The sequence below is a fragment of the Eschrichtius robustus genome, chromosome 11, assembly GCF_028021215.1.
Source record: "Eschrichtius robustus isolate mEscRob2 chromosome 11, mEscRob2.pri, whole genome shotgun sequence".
In the NCBI taxonomy this organism is placed as follows: Eukaryota; Metazoa; Chordata; class Mammalia; order Artiodactyla; family Eschrichtiidae; genus Eschrichtius; species Eschrichtius robustus.
Window position 1 is genome coordinate 98,075,590 of NC_090834.1, and position 16,955 is coordinate 98,092,544.

The window sequence follows — 16,955 nt, forward strand, 5'->3', positions numbered from 1 at the left end:
CCTGCCTGGGGGAAGGGGGGGGGGGTGCTGATGGAATCCAGCTGTTTTGCCACCTGCCAATCACCATCACCAACACCCCCAGCTTGAGGGGAGGGGATCCGGAGCAAGGTAGGAGAGGAAGGTATTTTATGCCCATTTTGCATGGACTGGCTAGGGTGGGGAGCTGGAGTCCAGGCCAAGACAGAATAGCACTGTGGTTCCCGAAGTATGGTCCCTGGAACAGTAGCATCAACGCCGTCCAGAGCTTTTTAGGCTCTTGGCCCCTTGCAGGAAAGATGGTGTCCTTCTGTGGCAAGGACAACAGTATGGGACACTTCTGGGCTTAAAGAACTCCCCAGCCCCACTCCTCCGGCTTGATGTGGAGATTCTATGAAAGGGACTTTTTACTGGAAAGAAAACATTTATTTATTGAGCATGCACGGTGTCCAAGAGCGGACAAACACTTCACGAGCGCTACCACATTTAATCCTCAACAGCCCCCCTCAAGATTGGTATTATTTTTATTATCATGATATCCCTTTGAAGGGCTCAGTCTAGAGAGGTTAAGTACCTTCCTTGCCTTGCCTTGGGTCACAAGGCTCCCAGGAGGCTACCTGGTCTGTGTGATTCTCAGAGCACCCTGACTTCTTCACCTTTATGCTGAACAGTGGTTCTCAAACTGAAGTGTGATTCAGAATCACCATGAAGCCTTGTTAAAGCAAACTGCTAGGCTCATCCCCCAGAGTTTCTTACTCAGTAGACCTGGGATGGGGCCCCCAAACACACATTCCTAACAAGTTTCCAGATGCTGCTGGTCCAAGGACCGTGCTTTGGGAACCACCTTGCTGGGCGGGGATCCAGCTCCCCACCCTACTCCACCCATGCAAAACCGGCATAATCATACTTTCCCCACAATGATGTCCTTGTGAAATGCCAGTGAGATAATGGGAATGAAAGAGCTTTGTCAGCTGCACAGCTCAATGGCTCTGGCCATAACGCAGGGACCTGAGGCTGGTCCCTGGGCTCTGGGTGTATGGAGGGCTGGGATGCAGGTGGGGGTACCACAGCCATCCGGAGATCTTTTGCGGCCCATCTTAATTCTGAGCCACTTCTTCTCAAGGGAGAAAGCCAGCTTCTCAGGGATGGACCAGCAGCCCCTCCTGCCCCCCAGCTCATCAACCCACGCCTCCTCCCTTACCTCTGGCAGCCTGCTAGCACTGCCTCGGCAGACGGCTGGTCCGGGCTACTCCTCCAGGGGCCAGTCCAGGCAAGCTGGTGCAGCATCAAGCCTTGTGATTCACGGCCTGGGACTGGGTCCTGCTCACCACCCTTGTGAGACTCAGAGGCCGTGACTTCCCTTCTCTAAGCCTCAGGTTGCCCATTGGTAAAATGGGCGCAACATCTGGATAGAGTTGTGCAAATTCAACGGCCAGTACTTTTAAAGTGCTTTTCCAAGCCAGAGCTTGGCACACAGCCTGGTCCCTGGAGAAAGTTCAATCAGTGGTAGCTGTTAGTATTTTCAAAAAGTGCCTCGGCCCAAGCCACCTCCTGGTAGAGGCCCGGACTTGGAACGCAAACCGCTCCCACGCCGTTCCCCGGTTGCACCCGGATACACCCGCCCCGGAATGCCAGCGTGGGTGTATCCGGAGGCCTGCCTGCCTCGGGTAGGGTTGCCAGGGTAGGGCAGGGCAAGATTAGGGAGGCGGTGAAGCGAGGAAGGGGCGTTCCTGGGGAGAGGCCTCATGCTAGGAGGGCCGGGGGCGGGGATAAGGCCGGAGGAGAGGGAGTCGGAGGCGGGGGTGGTGGGAGGGCCTAGGGAGGTGGCCAGCGGCGCGGGAGGAGCGTGGGAAGGCTGAGGAAGGCCGAGGAGGGGCGGGACCGTTAGGAAGCGCTGAGAGTGAGGTTTCCCACCCGGCAGGGCTGAGGCTCATGCCCACCCAGACAAGGATTTATCCGGGCAGGGCCCGGGGCCTGGAGGGGCGCAGAGGACCCGGCCGAGGAGGCAGGCCCAGGGAGGGCCCCATCCACAGGTTGAAGCTGGGCCGTAGCGGGGCGGGGCGAGGGGCGTAGCTCCATCCCCCGCAGGACCCGGGGCGGGGCTGGCCGGTTAGAGCGGGGAGGCCGTAGCGGACAGAGCCCGATCCGCCTGGAAGCCAGTCAACATTCCTGCAGGGTCTGGGGGCGGGGCTGGCGGGCCCAAGTCAAGAGGCCGAGGGGGCGTGTCTTGGGGGCGGGGCCTCCGGGGGCGGGGCCTGGCCGAGGCCGTTGCCTTCCCCGACGACTGCCGGGAGGGGGACGATCGAGCTACTGAATCCAGGGCTGCGCAGTCGGACGCTGAGTGGGGCGCGAGCGGGAGACGCCAGGCTTGCAGCGCCGAGCAAAAAGCAGAGCCAGCAGGTGAGAAGGGGGTGGGGGGAGGCCTGCCGGCAACCACGAGCAAAGTTAGTTTTCGTCCCCACTTCCAGAGCCCGCTTGGGCAGCTTTCTCGCAACAAGTGACAGGTCGGGCCACGAAGGCAGCTGGTGGGTGAGAAGGAGCTTAAATTCCCAAGTCCTGACCCCCAGGTCTCCGGCTCCGCCGTGCTCTGGCTGTGTGACCCCGGGCGCGTCCCCCCACCCTGCCCTGGACCTCTCGGGTTCCAGTAAAAGGAAGAGGCTGAACTAGGTGGACTCCGTGTTCTTATTGCCCTTTCTCACTGAAACCCCGGAAGGTGAGGCTGGCAGGTGAGAGCGGACTCAACAGGTGTTCGGATTGCGTCGCCCAGACTACAGTTTGTCTCCCTGCAGAGTGACACTGAGCAAAGCAAACTCTCTGCGAGGGTGAAGCGAATTGCTTTAAAGGTCACACTAGTTCCTCGCGTGGGACTTGAACCCACAGGCCTGGGAACCGGGGGTAGAGCCGGGGGCGTGGGATGGATGCCCAAGTCAGGGAGGTTTCAGCCTCCCCTTCCCCCCAACTCTGAGAGCCCAGTTAAGACTTGGGGTGGGAAACTCAGCAGGGCATTTATCCCCCTCCCAGGGCTTTTCCAAGTGAGCTGGCTTGGGAGGCCCCTGGCGGAAACTAGGGGACAAGTTCTTATCCGGGTGAGTGGGGAAGACAAGGGAAAACCCCGCAAACATTGGGCCAGAGTCAAGCCCAGAGCCGGGGCTCTTGCTGCATGCCCAGGGTTCCTTCCTTGGGCTGGACGTTTCTGTCCCTGGTGGCGGTAGGTGCTCTGTGCCAGGGCCATAGTTGGGCAGCCTAGTTCAGTGGTCGAGGACTTGGGACCAACTTTGGATTCCACTCCCCCTTCAAGCTTCAGTTTCCTCATCTGTTAAATGGGGGTAGTGATGGTACTCAATGGTAGTAGTGAGGACTTAATAGAATAATGTGTATATAGTGCTTAGCAAGGCACCAGGCACCCAGTGAGGCCTCGTTGTATGACAGCTGCTCTGATGTGGATGGGCAGGTGATAGACTGGCTTCCTGCCTGGGAATGAGACTGTTTTTGGAGGGCTGGCTGCAGCTCCTCTTGACCTTGTGAGAGCCAAAACTTGCCACCTGCCACCAGCATCACTTTGTCCATTTTGGGGTTGGGGAATGTGTCATCTGGACCAAAGAGTAGCTGAGTTTTCAGTAATATTGCTTGCAGTTGTTAGGTGTCCAGTTAAATAAACCCCCAAATGTTTACTTAGCACCTGCTATATATTAGCTGGAGCTAGGTGATACAGAGGTGAGCTAGCCTCTGGGTTCTACCCTCATTCTGAGTTGCTGACAGTGAGGTCCCCATCCCCACCATGCCTCTGCTGGAGAGGATAACTCATACCCAGAGCTCAAGGCCAGATGAGATCTCATGGGTTTGTACTGCTCTGGTGGCCAGAATCCAGCTCTTCCATTGCATGCTTGGCTCGGGGTGGAGGTGAGGGGCAGTGTGGGCACCTTTTATCTGTTTGATCAGGGTTGGGCACTGAAGGTGGCTGGCTCCCTGCATCTCCTGGGGAGATGAGCCCTACACTGTGGAACCAGCTGGAAAGCACTATGGGACAGAGTTTGACTGAGGGCTCTGCTATGTGGAGGAAACAGCGTGTGTATGTATGGGAGGGTGGTGCTCAGGGGAGGTGAGACACGGGAGAAAGGGAGGTGGTGAGACTTGAACAGGGCTTTCTGCCTGGGATCCCAAGTCCTGGTTGGGCTTGGATCAACCTGGGGCCCCAGACTCCCCTCTCCAAGCATTTGAATGGCTTAAGGTTAGAGTTTGGTCTGGTGGGGAGGGAGAGGGGTCAGTAGGTGTTGTCTGTGCGGGGGGCAAGGAGGAGATGCTCATTTCAAACAGTGCTTAGTAAACATCTACTGGAAAGTCCTCCTACCACTCCTCTACCCCACGTGATGAATGACGGACGATGACACACTGACCCCATCCTTAGTTGCTTACCGTCTGGTGAGGAACTTAGACAACGGGACTCTGATAGGAGATAGGTGAAGGGTCAGAGGGATCTTCAGGAAAGCTTCATGGAGGAAGTGGAGTTTTGGGTGGGCCTTAAGGATTGCAAAGGTTTCAGTAGCCACAGCAAATATAGTGTTTTGGGAAGAGGAGGATGCCTAGGGGAAGGCAAGGAGGTCAGTGTGTTCAGGGGATTTTTTTTTTTTTTCAACCTTTTTTGAAAGTAGCCCACATACTATATAGCAGACACTGTGAGCACAGCTTCGGTACTTTTCCAACCACCAAGATCAGGGTTCAGATCCGATGGGAAAGGGAACCAGAGGGTTCAGGGGATTTTTAGGAAACTGCTAGATTGATCAGTCAATCTGACTGAAGAGCTGGGACTGTGCAGGGATGGGAAGGGGGAATGGTAGGTTGGATCAACTTGTGGAGGACCTTGAATGCCAAGGTGAGATGTTTGGATTTGATTTGTAGAAAGTGAGGGCTGCTGAAGGTTTTCGAGCAGGGGAGTGACATAGTCAGGGTGGCACTTTTGGAAAGACAGTCTTGCCAGATGCGCTGGGGTGCAAGACCCAGTGGTCAAGGGATAACGAACCGATGGCTGTGATGATGGGGAAGGAGGGGCCTGGGGGGCTTTGGGGATGTCTGCAGCTGGGGCATAGGAAAGGCTCTGTTGGAGGGGAGGGGGAGCAAGTGTCCCAGTGGGTGCCCTTTGTTTCTTTCGATCCCCCATGGAGCCTAGACCCTGGTGCATAGCAGGTGCTCAGGAAGGTGACTGGATTGGGTGGGTTAAGGCACTGGGGAGGGTGACAAGTGCTACAGAGTGATAGAGAGGGAGACGCCCAAGAAGGCTCTGTGTTTGCCCATGAAGGGGAGGCCTCTGGGCTGAGTGGAGGGAACTTGAGCCAGTCAGCAGGGGCTGGGGGGGCGGGAGAGCAGGGCGGCTGGAAAGAAGTGCCTGCAGCTCTCCCCTCCTAGTCCCAGCCCAGGGAAGGCCAGAGTGAGAGGTTAGCCAGAGGGGGCACAAATTTCCCACATGCGGCAGGGGGTGGATTTTTGGTTCCTCCAGGGCTCCTCTGAAGTTTCTGCAATGTGGGGCAGTCCCCTCTCTCTTGTGGCCTCAGACTTTTGAACCACTTCCTGGAAGCTCCTCACCCCCTTTTCTTACCCTCCAACCCTGGGGACGCAGCCCCTGTTCACCCTGAGGACCAGACAGCCCCTCCTGGCCCAGGGCAGAGCAGCCCCAAGCCCTGAGCATTCCTTTTGATTTAGAGCATCTGGGGCCAGCTGGCACCCCCTGGTTTTGGCTCAGCCTTGACCCCCTGCTCCAAATCTTTAAACCCACTTCCTCCACCCCGCGGGAAACTCAGGGGGCGGTTATGATTTCACGGAAGAATCAAACAGTCAGGAGTTGGCTCTGTGAGAGGCGGGCGGGAGGGAAGAGCCTGGGCCCCTGTGTGTGACAGGCCGGGGCCAGGGTTGGGGGTCCGGTTTAATCTCAGCAGGAACTGCCCTGCCCACCGGCTTCCCCTCCTCTAAGCCTGGATCTGAGGAGCCAGGAGGGAAGCCTAGAGGTAAACATTGGCCGAGCTTCATGCTACGCTTGCTTCCCTCTTCCCTTCGCCCCCTGATGCTGCCAGTGAGGAGGCCAGCCACAGGCCCAGGGCCTCTGTGACGGTCCCGCTGGTGTCTGGGGGCTGTCTGGTTCCTGACTCACCCCTGGGGTTCCCCCTACACCGTGGTTTTCCTGTCAGCAGCTGATTCACTCTGTGCTGACATGGAGAAGCAGCTGAGGGGAGGGAAGAGGCCTGTCTTCTGGTTCTTAGAGTTAGTTCCAGCTCTTCTGTTTACAGACTGTGTGACCTTTCATGAGTTCCTTCTCCTCTCTGGGCTTTCCTTCCCTCCTCTGCTAATGGCCTATTCTTTACTTGGCTCTCAGGGGGTTCTGTAACCTGGACTCTGTTGTTTGTAAAGTAGGGCACATGTGAGTGCACACACACACCACACACACACACACACACACACACACACACACACACATACAACACAGGGTCTCGGTACAGAGTGGAACTGGACAATTCCACCTCCTAACCTTGCCTACCCCTCACCTGAAGCACCCTTGTCTACCTTCTGCCTGTCCACAGATTAGGGAGATGGTACAGCATGGTGGTGAAGAGTTGGACTTGGAGCAAAAACTTGGCCCTGGCCATTCCTAGCTATTTGACCCTTTCTGGGCCTCAGTTTCTGAATCTGTAAATTGGGGATAATAATGGTAACTACTTCATAGGGTGACGTGAGGATAAAACAAAAAAGTGCATGTGGAGCGCTTAGCAATTTTCTACCTACATATGGTGTATCCTCCATGAATGAGAGCTGCTGCTGTCCTTATTTTCTGCATCTGGCCAGTCTTCAAGGCTTATACTAGGCTGCTTCTCAGGCCCCCAGAGACATTCCCCAGAGCACCAGCCTTCCGTATGGGCCCTCTGTGCCTCTCCAGCGTGTGTGTACGTGCTCCAAGACACCAGTCATTTCCACCTGCGTGGTGCTCTTCCTGGGGGTGGCTGGGTCTCCCCGCCGTGACTGAGCTTCCTGAGGGGAAGTAGGTCTGAACGTCAATGGCAGACTTTCTCCAAAACCCCTCCTTTCCCTTCCCCTCTTTCCTCTGCGCTTGCCTACACTGAGTACTTGCCTCTTTGCTGCTGTTTGGTGGCATATGGAGTATCTCTGTGAATCCTCCCAGCCAGGGACTGCCCCATCCAGCTCTGTGTCCTGACTCCTGGTCCAAGGCCTGGCCTACAGCGGGCACTCAGGAAATGATGGTTGAATGAATAAGTGATTCTCCTCAGGGTGGCCCAGTAGGACCCAGTTCAGAGCCAGATCCTCGGTGGCTCCTTTTGGCAAAGGCGGAGCCGGGAAGCAGGGTCTGGATGCCCCTGCCTTGCCCTTCAGGCCTGCCCATCCCGTGCCTGCAGCCGGGGTCCGGGGAGGTGGGAATGGTGTGGCTGGCCTGGGATTTCTTCAGCCCGGGATCCAGCTTCCCTCATGAGGCCCAGCCGTTCCCCTCCTGAGAGGGGAAGAGCCCAACTTCCTCCAGCCCCAGCCTTGTGGGAGCACTCTGGCCCTTAGTGAACCCTGACTCAGCCAGAAAAGGCACGTTCAAGTCAGCAGTTATTTGTGGAAGGTGCTCCTGTCCCGTGAGGCGTGGGCGCAGGGCTGGGGGGTGGGAAGATGCCCTCCAGGAGGCCCACCCCTGACATTATCCCTGGAGACCACCAGGTGGGCAGCTCTGGGAGGCCCCGCCACTCTCCCCTCTGGCTTCTTTCCTGGAAGTGGGAGCTTCTGCCTTTCTTTGGGCCCCACCCCTGACTTCCCCTGCTGCGTCAAGAGGTGATCTGGGGTGGGAGTTCCTGAAGATTCTGGACCTAGGCTCATAGGACCCATGCAGAAAAGTGGACGAAGTGCTGCAAGCTGGGCCTTAGGAAGCCTGGGTTCGGCTCCTGGCTCCGCTGTGAAGTTGCAGAGTGAGCTGCTCCAGGGGGGTGACCCCCTAGGCCAGTTGGCTTACTCCTCAGGCAGAAATGCTCCAGAAGCCTGCCTGGGGTCCAGCTGGCCCTGGCCCAGGAGAGTGGAGGACGCACCATAGGCAATGTCGTGGATTCTGGAATCAGACCCCAAGGATGATCATTTCTGCCTCTGCTCTTTACCTGCTGGGTGAGGCCTTAGGCAAGTGTCTTAACCCCTCTGTACATCAGTTTCAGCATCTAAACTGGAGTTGGTTATAATACTTATTTCATAGGGTCGTTTGAAAATGATACAAATTAATGTACGTGAAGCATTTGTGAGACGTGCCTGGCACATAGTGAGTGCTTTATATGTACCAGATGTTTTGGATAGTGTTGCTATTATTAATAGGAAGCAGGATTTAAGTCTTTGGGGGTAGTCTTTGTTGAATGGCTTGAGTCTGGGAATTTGGAGACCTGGGTTCTGAGCCCAGCTCATCCTTTACTTGCCATGTGACCTTGGGCAAGTTGCAGCCCTTTTTGGGCTGCAAAACTCTATTATCCTGCATTTGCTGCGCTTGGCTTTTGTAAGACAGGCACATGTGATATCACAGTGCGGAGTTGCAGGGTTTTATACAGGGAAAGGACTTCTGGGTGCCCAGCCTGTTCTCCTGCCCTGAGACAGCCACAGTAGGTGGGCAGGTTCCCACACTGTCACAGGGGTACTGCAGACACAGAACGACAGGGCAGCCCCCCGCAATTGCACTCAACAAGGCTAAAAAGTAGGTGAAACATTTAAAGAAACACATAATGGGATTATCTAGATCAGATTACAGACTTTTTTTACTTCTCCCCACTTTCTGAATCTTCTGCAGTAAGCCCATATTATTTTTATGCTCAAGAAAGGAAGAAAGTACACACTTTTACAATAAAGCTATCAAAAAACGTACTATATATATTTAAACAAAAATGCATTATATGAACTTGGGATCATATTGAAGTTATTGTTGTTAATAAATCATATTTATTTCAAAAGGGGGTGGGGTGTTGGTTTGAAGTGAATGTGTCAATTTGTCAAGCCTCACAAGTCTGAGGGAGTGTCTTTGGAGGGAGGCAAGAGTCAGATTCTGAACGGGAGCATAATCCAGCTTCCATCGTGGGGGACACACCCCAAGTGCTGCCTGGTGTTTAGAAAGCTTTTCAACAATCCTTGACGCCGACGGGCTTACTTTCTTCACGTGTAAAATGGGGATAATAATAATACATAATTCAGAGGGGTGCTGTGAAGGTTAAAGGAGCTTCACACTTGTTTAAGTTGCGAGGGAAGCCCTCTTCTTCTGAATTTGGAACCAAGTGAAAAGAACAGTTGACAAAGATGGAGCTCCAAAGGAAGCCCCGAGAACGTGGCTTTAGATCCGGTCCCCAGAGGGCTGGCTAACCATCTGCCCTGGAACTGGCAGAGTTACGGTCCGGTCACAGGCAACTCTGAACAGGGGCCAGCCTCCCTGCAGGGGCTGGTATTATGCGGAGGAGCAGCCCAGAATGAACACTGCCTGCGGGCAGCCGCTGGGCGTGCCCAGTACGTCTCCCAGATGAACCAATCAGATAACCCACTGCTGGGGTCCTGGCCTGAAGTGAAGAAGTGGGTGGAGCGAGGCCTGAGGTGTTCTCCCCGTAGAGGTCCCTCCTCAGGGAAACAAGCAGAGAGAGGAATATGTGTTCCTCCTCGTAACTACAGGGCGCTTCCAATGATGCGTGGTAGGCAAACACTCAATGTTAATTTGACGTTGCTAACAATAATGATAGCAATGAGTAATTCTACTACTGAAGTTGGAAGATTACTCTCCCACCCACTGTCTTAGGATATGGAATATTAGAATGTTGTTGCAATGGGACATGATGAGACGTCCTCATTTATAAAGGAAATAGAAACTCAGTGGGGGTAGGGGATGATTGATTTGTCTGAGATCCCACTGCAAATGAGTGGGTGGCTAGCTAGGCCCTGGGTCACTGACGGTCACGTAGGCAAGTCACCTCCCTGACCCTCTGACCTCTCTGAACTCACAGCAGAGGAGTAACTGCGGCAGGAGGCTGTGTCATTCAGGGGCTCTCAAATGCCCCTCTGATCCCCTCTCTCACCAATTTCGATGAGGATTAAATGAGATAACGGCTCTGGGTAAAATGCTTAGTGGTGGGCCCAGCACGTAATACTGCTTCCATACAAGCCAGAGGATGATGAGGGTGATAGTGATGAATCAAGGCTGTGCCTTCCACCCCTTTGAGGAAATGACAGAGTCCTCCTCCCCAAAGGCCGAGGTCCCCGATCCGGAGTGAAGGAGCTTTCCAGAGCTGTTTGGAGATCTGGGGGTCAGGAGGACCTTAGACCTCTATGGGCCTGGTCCTCTGTAAGACTGTCTGAGCCCAGCCTCGACCTGGGTGCTTTTGGCTTAGTATGAGGGCAAAGTTGGGGGCTTGTGACTAGATGCACAAGATCGTAGTCTTGTGGGCAGCATTATAGTTCATTGAGTCAGCCTACCTACTCGGTCCGATCCCATGGACGACATTCAGCCTTTGCTCGCACACCTCAAGGCTTGGAGAGCTCACTACCTTTCATGTCTGGACATATCTGACTCTTTAAAAATATTGTGTAGAATTTGAACAAACCCACTCTCCCTTCTACTTGTTGGTCCTGATCATGCGTTGGGGACCACTTGGGGACCATGTAGAGTATGATGGCTCTCTGGGTGTGGGGGAGGGTAACCAGACCTCCCTTGTAGCGCCCTGCCCCACCCTCAGGCCAGTGATTCTGATGTAGCAAAGAGACATTTCTGTCAACTTTTTGTTGTTGTTTATTTTACTAATTTTTATTGGAGCATAGTTGATTTACAATGTTGTGTTAGTTTCTGATGTACAGCAAAGTGAATCAGTTATACATATATCCACTCTTTTTTAGATTCTTTCCCCATTTTGGTCATTACAGAGTATTGAGCACTGTTCCCTGTGCAATACAGTAGGTTCCTACTAGTTATCTATTTTATATATTGTAGTGTGTGTATGTCAATCCCAATCCATTTCTGTCAACTTTTTTAAAAAGCCTTCACCTCTACCTGAATGAATGGGCCCTTTAAAAAAAGGCCCATTGAAGAAATAGTTTTGTGGGAAAAGTTGGAGGGTGAAGAACAGATGCAAAGGAGGAAATAACCACTCAGAGATGTCCTGTGAACAGTTTGGTGTTCACACACACACACACACACACACACACACACACACACACACAAGATTGGGATCATACCCTATGAACCACTTCCTGTGCTGCCACTTTTAGGTTAACATTGTAGAGGGAGGATTTTTCCACGTTATTCAATATTCTTCCACAGCGTGTTTCCCGGCTCCCTAGTATCATACCACGTGGATCTGCCGTGACCCAGTTAAGCATTCCCCTGCTGTTGCACACTTAGGCTGTTTAGAATTTTTCATTAGTACCCACATTGCTATAGTGACCACCTGGTCCATACGTCTGTTTTGTTCTCAACTTTAATGATCTTCACAGACTGAATTCTTCGAAGTGGCTGTCTCGTCAGATGGTTTTTAAACTCAAGGTCCAAGGACCAGATTCTTGGGGAAAAGCCCTTTCCCCAAGCGTGTACCCGCACATGTAGCTCCAGCTCTCCTGGGGCAAGAGGCACTGTCTGTCCCTCGGTGCTGGTTAGCAAGCTCATGGAGGGAAGGGGGCAGGCTCTTGGGGCGTGTGTGGGTGCACAGGAGTCAGACAGAAAGAGAAGAACAGATATGGAGGAGCTTTTCCTCCTCCATTGTAGTCTGACTTTGGACCCTCCTCCTCTCCGGGAGCCTGCGGTGTCATTAACTAATTATGGGATCTTTACTCTTTAATGACCTCTCTCCATGGTGACTCCTTCCTCCCCAGCAGCCTTCTGGGAGCCAGGGAAAGTGAGATGGGTCGGTAGGAGGAGGTTTCTCTGGAGTAGGGCTGGGGGGTCATGGGCTGGTGCAGTGGTTCTCAAACCCTGATATACATCAGAGTCTCCTGGAGGGTTTGTTAAAGCACAGATCATACCCCCAGAGTTTCTGGTTCCATTGGTCTGTGGTGCAGCCAGGGAATGTGTGTTGCTAACATGTTCCCAGGAGATGCCGCTGCTCTGGGTGTGGGACCGCACTTTGAGAACCAGTGGAGTAGTGGATTGGGGCAGGGGAGGCTGTGTAGTGAATTTCAGCTCCTGGGGCTGCTGCCAGTAGGAACCTTGCCTTGTTTAATAAAGGCTCGTGTGAGATCTGAACTCACCTTCCCCCTACCCCCACTTCATCACCCCTTCTCCAGTACGCACTGTTATATAGGCATGTGCAAGAGGATAAGATGATTACCACCATCCCCATTTTACAGAAAGGAAAACTGAGGCTCTGACAGGCGATCTCATAGATCCAAGGATGCTCTGAAAGCCGGTAGGAGCGCTAATACAGGACCCCTGGCCTTGTCACCTCTCCCTGCTCCTCCTGAATCTCACTCCCCACCCCCCCACCCCAACACACACACACACACACACTCTCTAGGCTTACCTCATGCAGGTGTGCTGCAGGAGCAGAGGTGCCTTCCCTGAACCCTGTGCCTGCCCTGGGGGACTCCAAGTGAGGGGGCTGGGAAGGCAGGTTCCCCATCATCTCTGAGCCAGGGTCTTGCTCTACTTTTTACCCCCACTAACCATTCAGCAACGTGATCTTCCGAGATCCAGTGTTCTCCAGCCAGTATATGTTCCCAGTTATTGTTCTGGGCCACTTTTCCGGGAGGCTAGAAACTTTCTCTGGTTGAGCCTGGGCGCTGTGTGGTGGGCACAGCAGAGGGAAGGGAGAGAACCCTCACCTGTTGAGCACCTGATGTGTGCCAGGCCCGGCTCTGGGCACTTCGCAGCCGTGACGTCAGGTCATCCTGCCAGCAGCACCCTCCCCCCAGCAGAGGTTATCATCAGCCCCCATTTACAGATGAGGGAACTGAGGCTCCCAGGGCTGAAATGACTTGCCCAACGTCACAGCTGAAGGAGGCAGAGCTGGGCTTTCAGTTCCAATCTCCAAGGCTGGGCCCCCTGGTCTGGCATGGCAGCGGATCCTGGACGGAAGGAGCTGGGACGTGGGAGACTCAGCCTGTGCTCCACCACCATCCATGCAAAGAGCGTCAGCCCGAGAGGCAGGGCCCCCCTGGGACTCAGGGTCTTGCAGTGGGAGGACCCTGGCCCAGCCACCAGGAGACCCAGTTCAAATCATGCGTCATTCACCTCATAACGATACCTTATGCTTTATAGCTTTTAGCAGTGGACATTTTCTCACGTACTTACTCCTGCAAGCCTCCCAGCACCTTATGAAATAGGCAGGGAGGGTGTTATTACTGAGCCCATTTTACAGATCACGACAGAGGCTGTGAGTGAGATGCCCAGGATCCTACAGCTAAGGAGGGGATAGAGCCAGGACTTGAACCTGTGCTGTCTTTGCTCCCCATCCTGAGCCTGGTCCATCACCCCAAGCTGCATCCTAAGTAAGGAGGGAGAACTCTGGGCTCCTTTCTATTCTCAGCTCAGGATTGGGGATCCCAGGGCTCTTAGTTGGGGTGGTGGCTCTTGGGTGCCAGGGGCCCAGGACTCCAGGAAAGGCTGGCTGGAGATCCTCACTCTGGGCCAGAAACCGTGGGGAAGGAAGATAGGGTGGTCCAGGCTGCCCCTGTTACCGGTTCCTGCCCAGACCCGGACATCTGAGGTCCCTGGTAGGAAGGGGGTTCTGGCCAAGGTCCCCCTCCCACCTCAGCTCCTCGTTGCTCTGAGGACTGTGCCTGCCCTCCCGATACATGATACAGAATTTTCCAGACTCTCAGGCCTCGGTGCCCCTGCCCTGTGGTTCTGCCTGAATGCCCTCAGCTCTTCCCTTATCTCCTGATCTGCGTCTTCCTTGTCCCTCCAGACCCAGTTCTAGCCGCCTTCTTCCCTGTGGCCGAGCCAACTCAACTGTCTTGGGTTCTGTCCAACGGGTAAACTGGCTAACAGGGTTAGATAACTCACCAGGGTGGCCATGAGAGCAGGGACTGTGGTTCCTTTGGGCCCAAGCCCTGGGGGGGGGTCTGTCAGGCTGGCGGGGCTCAGGGCGCTGAGTCTGCATGGGCTGGGGACAGCTGAGTCCCTCAGGGTCAGCCTCAGACCTGTGACTCATACTTTTCCCCCACCCCGAGCAAGCCACTTGTCTTCTCTGACCACTGGCTTCTTTATCAAAATAAGACAGCTAGCTTCCTCACCGGCCACTGTGAGGCTGGCTCGAGATGCAATATGCAAAACACCTACCGCTGACGTCTTGTGGGTTTGAGGTGCTCGGGAAGTGCAGATCCCTCCCCTTGCCTGCAATCAGCTTGGGTTTCATTCCTCCTCCACCCACCCAACCCCCTGGGATGGGTGTCTGGTTGGGCATTGGTGTCAGGCCTGAACTCTATCTTCTCTAGCTGGGAGGTATTCTAGGCAGATAACAGGGGAAGGATTGGGCAGAGGGACAGAATTAGCTCCAAACAGGCTCTGCCAGCCTCACGTTGTGACCCTGGGCACAGTACCTCCTGGGCCTCAGTTTCCAGGTCTGTGGAGGGGGCATACGCCTCTGACCTGTGTTCTCAGGGTCACACAGGGCTTCCTGGGAGAGCTGGAGGAGTAGGGGTGGGAATCCAGGTGACCTGAAGTGCTGCGTGCTCCCTCCCAGGAGCCTGGAGTCCGGCCAGTCAGTTCATTTCCATGTCCGCTTTCCTGCTGCGACACAGACAGCCCCCTTTCCCTCTGGCCACCTGGAGGCTCACCAGGCTGCTGTGCTCTTGGCTCTGGGCCTGGCGTGCGGGGTCACCATCCGTCTGGGCTCGTTTCTTCCTGTGCAGCGCAGGGAGCCGGCCCAGGCCTGAAGCCCTGCCTGACTCAAGGTCCCTGCGCTGAGAACTCTCGGAACCCCACCCCTGGCCCCTGGGGCTCACTGGGGACACAGACCCCTTCCGGTAGCACCAAGCCCCTTTCCTTTCCATTTCTGTCTGTCTGTCTGCACACACTCCTTCTCCCAACTCTCTGTGGCCTGGAACCTTCTCACAGTGATAATAATCACCGTACTTCCCTTTATTGTGCTAGAGCATTCTGATTCCTCAAGCCTGTCTCCTCCCTATAAGGTAGGAGTGAATTGTTGTCATCCCAGAGAGGGGAAAGGACTTTTCAAAGCCCACAGTGGGGACTCACGACCTCTCTACCCAGCCCCGTACCCCAGCCCTCAGTGGGTGCTTGTATTCTTGGCTGAATTTTGCTGTAGGCATGCCCCTGGAGTTGGGAGTGGGAAGTGGGCTGAGAGAAGGCGAGGGTGGCGGAGTCCTAGGTCTCCAGGGTGGTGGGGGCAGTATCCCTGCTTCTGGGGCTGGCGTAGGGACTATCCCCATTGCTGAGGGGGGGAAGCTGAGGTTTACGGGAGAGGAATGAGTTAGTGAGGACCTGGCTGGGCTTTGCTCTTTCCTCCCCAGGGCTTGAGTTGGGGGGATTCCATGGGGCTGTTTGGGACCTGGGTGCTCCTTGTGGCTTAGGCGCTGCGGGCCGAGGTCAAGTCCCTCGCCCTGCCTCAGCTCCCTTAGGGCCTGGGAGTGGCTCCAGCACCTTTCTGGTGATAAAGACCCAGCCTGCTCAGGAGTCTCCAGAGGGGTGTGTGTGTGCGTGTGTGTGTGTGTGTGTGTGTGTGTGGGTGGGTGTGTTTGTCCGGGCACCGCTTGGCACTCCCAGCATCTGGGGGAGGCCAAGGCTAAGAAGAATGGTCTGGGGAGGGGATGGGCCATTGTTGAAGACTGGGGGCGGGAGGGTGGTGAGCACCCCGGGCGGGCTGCGGGGCGGAGCTGGGCTGGCTCCCAGGGTGGGGTCCTGCCTGGGCCAGCAAGGCCTGCACGCCAGGTGAGCTTTTGCTTCAGCCCCCCCCCCCCCCGGGGGCTTCCCGTGGAGACCAGAGAGAGGGCCTGAGGTCTGTGGGCTGGAGCCCTGGCTGCACGGGAGGCTCCCTCCACCTGGGATCTGTCTGTCCTCTGCCTGCCATTCTCTGCCTCTCTCCCCTCATCTCTGCCTGCCATTCTCTGCCTCTCTCCCCTCATCTCTGCCTGCCATTCTCTGCCTCTCTCCCCTCATCTCTGCCTGCCATTCTCTGTCTCTCTCCCCTCATCTCTGCCTGCCATTCTCTGCCTCTCTTCCCTCATCTCTGCCTCTGCATCTCTCACTCTCCCCTGCCTCTCTTTTTACCTGCCCCACAACCAATGCCCCCATCAGTCTCCCATGCCTCTGAAGCCAGAGCATCTCTGGAGGGTGTAGCAGGTGTTGAGGCCCAAGGCCACCCTGGCTGAGCCCAGTCTAGGGGAGCTGGAGCCGTCCCAGCCCTGCTCCCTAGCAATCCCTGAGGACCCAAGAGGCCCAGGGAGCCCTGGACGGGGATCCCTGACAGGCTGTGCTGGTCTCCTCTGTGACCCGCTTTCCTGCCCCAACTGCCAGGTGTCTGGGTGGGTTAAATGGCCGCCGCCCTGCCTGGGAACTGGGGGCTTGGGCTCTACCTGTCATGTGGGAGGTGCAGCCCTTCCTCCCAGCCCCGGAGGGCCTGGACCCCTGCAGCTGACTGTGGAAGTGGGGCCCCCGGGCCACCCCTTCCTGGAGCCAGGTGCCCGCCACGGGGAGGGCTGGCTGTGCTGGAGTCCGGGCCCTGTGTCTGGAGTGAGTGCCCTGGACGCTCTGGATGGTCTGAGGCCCTCAGGACGTGAGAGGGAGAGACCTGAGAGCTGGTCTCAGAAACAGGGAGAGACGGGCAGAGGGAAGGCTGGAGGAAGCCACCAACAGAGAGAGGGACAGATACAGAGGGGAAGAGACTGGTGAGGCGGAGGGACTGAAGGACAGAGCGGGGAGGGCCCAGAGGCCCTGCACTGCCCCCTCCTCCCCTGGCCGAGCGGCCTCTAGCTGGGTCTCAGGTGGAAGACCCCCCTCTACCCCCTACCCTGCACCTCCAAATTCTTGGAGTTACAGACCTGCC

General features: G+C 55.6%; 1 protein-coding gene across 3 annotated transcripts in view; it reads left to right on the forward strand.

Annotated features, from left to right (window-relative positions):
* Positions 1–1,837: 1,837 nt before the first annotated feature.
* CD82 (CD82 molecule) overlaps positions 1,838–16,955 on the forward strand; it is a 51,572-nt gene continuing 36,454 nt past the window's right edge. For 2 of the 3 annotated variants that reach the window (XM_068555920.1, XM_068555919.1), the window contains exon 1: positions 2,262–2,376. The gene's annotated coding sequence lies outside the window, so the exon portion shown is untranslated. Of the gene's footprint in view, positions 2,010–2,261; positions 2,377–16,955 lie in introns of those variants that run through there. The other variant, XM_068555921.1, reaches the window with a different exon arrangement.